The sequence below is a fragment of the Vombatus ursinus genome, unplaced genomic scaffold (genome assembly GCF_900497805.2).
Source record: "Vombatus ursinus unplaced genomic scaffold, bare-nosed wombat genome assembly UNPS02014176.1, whole genome shotgun sequence".
Lineage (NCBI taxonomy): Eukaryota > Metazoa > Chordata > Mammalia > Diprotodontia > Vombatidae > Vombatus > Vombatus ursinus.
This window is the reverse complement of record NW_020953954.1, coordinates 783,454-788,389: the sequence shown is the minus strand read 5'-3', so window position 1 is coordinate 788,389 and position 4,936 is coordinate 783,454.

Genomic DNA, 4,936 nt, shown 5'->3' with positions numbered 1-4,936 from the left:
GGAAGGAAGGAAGGAAGGAAGGAGGGAAGGAGGGAGGAAGGAAGGAGGGAAGAAGTTAGGAAGAAGGGGAATTGAGGCTTGGCTGGCAGGTGAAGGTGGCCTCCTGTTCAAGCCCATGGCCCCAGAAATGGTCTGGCCACAATTATGAGAAATTCAAATTAAAAGTATTTGGAGTTTGCATTGTTAGGCTGTCTGATTAGCACTAGTGACCCAGAAGCAAAGTGACGGTCATTGCAGGGCCTCTGGGGAGGAGAAAGGGTGCTCACCGGACTGGGAGGTGGTCCCACTGGAGCCATTCGGAAGCATCCCCCAAATGTCACCAAGCTGTGTAGACCGCTCGCCAGGGATTTCATGCCAAATCTTATTAAAAGAAAGCGAGACACGACCCCTCTGTACAAAGGGACTTGTAACGGCGCATTTCGTAGAGGCAGAGATGGGGAAGGCAAGCGGGTGGCCCTCAACCAGGGAATGGCTGGGCGAACGTGTGACTACGGGGATAGGGACAAGGCCTGGAGTTGCTGGTACGGGAGACTCCGAGGTGAGGAAACCCCATTCACTCCTGGAGGCGGCACTTTTTCTTCAACTTAGTCTTTGAGAGCTAGCTAGATCTACACTGGGAGGTTATCGCATCCTGAGGAATGACGGAAGGATGGATTTCGAGAAGGCTGGCAGAACCATGAGCTGATACACAGCAAAGCGAGCGGGCCAGGAGGACAAGTGAAGCAATGACAGAATTACAAAGGTGAACAACTGAGACACGCTTAAGGACTCTTCTCAACCCGACGAGCAGCTGGAATGGAGCCTGCTGCCCAGCCCCCGACAGAGCGAGGCCAGGAGGAGACACACACACTCTTGTCAATGTCCGGATCTGCCTCCTTACACAGGAGAGTTTAATGGGGAGCTGGGTGGAGTGGGGGACAATGACAGGCTTGGCAATGTGATGGGGAGGAAGGACTGTCCAGTGAGGGCCAGTCTCTGGTGGCCACATGGATTTGCCCTTCCTGGTGCATTATGTAGAGCATAGACAAAACTGCTTTTCTGCCTGCTGATGGGCTAACAAGTGAAGGCTTCTTCCATGAATGATTGAAGGGCTGGTGCTGCGGAGCCAGAAAAATTGATGTCTCCATAGAGGCTTAGCAGTAGTTGCATATGGGTACAAAAGGTTCTAACAGACGATCTCTGTTTCCTCCCCTGACCTTCAGAGAAGGATGATGGCTGTGAGTTGCCTGATAATAGAGGGGCAGCCTTCTCTATCTCCCACTCAGCTGCCATGTGCCCCTGAGCACATGGTGCTTATTTATTTTGTCTTTATTCTTTCTTCATATGAGGTGAATAAGTATTCATAGATGGAATTTATCAGCTTACGACCTTGAGAGCTTCAAAAGATTGGAGGAGCTATCAGAAGGCCCCCTCAGCAACTGGAGTAGGTAACAGGAATAGCTAAGTGTGATGAGGTCCCAGCCCAGCAGGAGACTGACCCATTAGCTGAAATCCTTCACCCTGCAAAGAGCAAGGGACGGCCTTGTCCATTACCAGTGGCATTCTCCAAACCAAAATTGGCAGATTTCTTAAAGGGAGAGATAGACACCCAGAGTTAGGAATTGTGAGACACCCTTCAGCCCCACATGTTCTTCCTCGGGACCTCTGTGCTAGATATTTGAGCCCACCCTCCCCAGGGACCTTGTATTGTGTGCAGGATGAAGAGTGCACTCTTAGGTTGGGTGGGGGAATATTTGTGCCAACCACTTTGAGTTTGAATGCACTCTCTCCATAGGAAAGTGTGCCTCTGGTTTGGGGTGGGGGTTGTTTTTGTACTTCTTTCTTTGCTATTCCTTCTCAGTAAATATCACTTCATAAAAGCTAGTTCATATCGACTGGTTAATTGATATTGGAAGGAAATAAGCATTTTTTTATAATCAAATTTATTTATTTATTTTGATTGATTAATTTATTTTTAGTTTTCAACATTCACTTCCATAAGCTTTTGAGTTCTAAATTTTCTCCTCCTCCCCAAGACAGCATGCAATCTGATAAAGACTCTACATATACGTTCCTATTAAACATATTTTCACATTAGTCAAGAAGAATTAGAACAAATGGGAGGAACCACAAAAAAGCAGCAAAACAAAAAAGAGAGCAAATAGCATGCTTCGATCTGCATTTAGACTCCATGGTTTTTTCTCTGGATCTGGGTAGTTTTTTCCATCATGAATCCCTTGGGGATGTCTTAGATCCTTGCATTGCTGAGAAGAGCTAAGTCTATCAAAGTCGGTCATCACACAATGTTAGCGTGTACAATGTTCTCCTGGTTCTGCTCACTTCACTCAGGATCAGTCCATACAAGTCTTTCCAGGTTTTCCGGAAATCATCCCACTCATCATTTCTTATGGCATAATACTATTCCATTACATTCATATACCACAATTGATGGGCATCCCCTCAATTTCCAATTCTTTGCCACCACAAAAAGAGCTGCTATAAATATTTGTGTACATGTGGGTCCTTTTCTCATTTTTATGATTTCTTTGGGATACAGACATAGAAGTGGTGTTGCTGGGTCAAAGAGTACGCACATTTTTATAGCCTTTTGGGCATAGTTCCAAATTGCTCTCTAAAAGGGTTAGATCAATTCACAACTCCACCAACAATGCATTAGTGTTCCAATTTTCCCACATCTCCAACATTTATCATTTTCCTGTTTTGTCACGTTGGCCAATCTGATAGCTGTGAGGTGGTACCTAAGAGTTGTTTTGATTTGCTTTTCTCTAATCAACAGTGGTTTACAGCATTTTTTTCATATGCCTATAGATGGCTTTAATTTCTTCATCTGAAAACTGCCTGTTCATATCCTTTGACCATTTATCAATTGGAGAATGACTTGTATTCTTATAAATTTGATTCAGTTCTCTATATATTTTAGATATGAGGCCTTTATCAGAGACACTAGTTGTAAAAATTCTTTCCCAATTTTCTGCTTCCCTCCTAATCTTGCTTGCATTGGCTTTGTTTGTGCAAAAACTTTTCAATTTAATGTAATCAAAATTATCCATTTTACATTTCATAATGTTCTTTATCTCTTGTTTGGTCATAAATTCTTCCATTCTCCATAAATCTGACGGGTAAACTATTCCTTGCTCTTCCAGTTTGGAAATAAGCATTTCTTAGGTGCCTACTATGTGCCAGAAACGTACTAAATGCTTTATAAATGTGATCTCATGTGATCCTCACAACAACCCTGGAAAAGAGATGCTATAATCACTTCCATTTTACAGTTGAGAAAACTGAGACAGACAGAGGCTAACTGACTCACCCAGGGTCACACAGTCAGGAAATGTCTAAGGCCATATTTGAACGCAGCTCCTCCTGACTCTCAGGTCCACTGCGCTATCTACTGGTGAGCACACTGGCTAGAGTTTGGTGAATAATAGAGCCGGAAACCCCAGCCCCTCAGAGTCACCCAGTGATGGAACCCTGAGAGGAGAAGCAGTCATTCTGCCCTGGGAAGCAAACTTGCTAGTGAGAGTTGGAATTGGGAGAGTGAGCCTGGATAGAGATACACCCATAGAAGAAAACCCACCAAAGAAACATGGAAAACACACCCAGAAGAAAGTGAGAGGGGCCCCAGCTGGGCAGGGATGGCCATGCCTGAGAATGTATCATGTACTTTACCCCACCCCCATATCTATTCCTCTTTGCCCTTCTTCACATGTGCAAATTCATTAGGCTTGTTGGCATCTCTCAAGTTCAACATAAAATCAAAACCAATTAGTCAAGGAAGGGAGGGTGAGTGTACCCAGGGTGGGAGGGCACCAGGAACTACCTTTGACAGGCTCTGCTGGCCATATCAGGCCAGAGCGGGCAGGGTTCTAGGGTAGGAAGCAGCCCAGAATGCTTCCATCCTGGTGCACGGAGAGGAAGGAAGGAGGCTCCCCTAAGGGAGGCCGGGCTTGGGGTCCCTGCTCACCTGTTTGAAGGGCTGCAATGCTGGGCCCTGCCCTTCGGCCCCCAGTGATTTCCCAACAGGCAGCCCATTGAGGTCCTGGTATTGCTTCTCACCTCCTGGACCCTGGGCTTTCCATGGGGCCCTCCACATAGAAAAGGACAGTTAGCCTGGCATGTCTGGGCCCCTGACCAAGAGAAGATGAAGACGGTCAGAGGGCTGGGGAACAACCTCCATCCGTTTCTGCTTCTTCAGACGTGGCTCCCCCAGCAACGGAAAGGAGCTGGCTCTCATTTGCCTTGGGAGGCCAGGCCTTGACTGGACCTTCTCCAGACCTTCCTCCTACCCAGCCACTAGGGAGAGGTCCCTGTTGTAACTGGGCAGAGACAATGTGCCTGGCCAGCCCAGGCCTAACCTCTCCCCTCCTAGTGGGCAGAACCTTGGGGACGAGTGGTCAGTGTGAGCCTGGGGTTCACCGGCCCTCCGTGAGAACACAGATTCGAGCCCAAGGGCCTGTTCCAGATTCTGTCACTGACCACCGTGTGACCTTAGGCAAGTTTCTGGGTCTCAGTATCCCGGTTGTTGTTGCTTAGTTCTGTCTGACTCTTTGTAATCCCATTGGTGGTTTTCTGGGCAGAAATACTGGAGTGGTTTGCCTTTTTCTTCTCCAGCTCATTTTATAGATGAGGAAACTGAGGCAAACACTATGGAGCCACCTAGCTGCCCTTGTAAGATGAAGTTACACTAAGTGACTTTTTTTTGGGGGGGGGGGGCCAAGCAATGAGGTTAAGTGACTTGCCCAGGGTCACATAGCTAGTGTCAAGTGTCTGAGGCCCGATTTGAACTCAGGTCCTCCTGACTCCAGGGCTGGCACTCTATCCAATGCACCACCTAGGAGGCCCCAAATGACTCTTAAAGTCCTTTACAACTCCTAGCCCAAGTTCCTGTGCTAAGGAGCCAAGTGGGTGGTCCACAGAGTGTGCTGGAGTGGGGGGG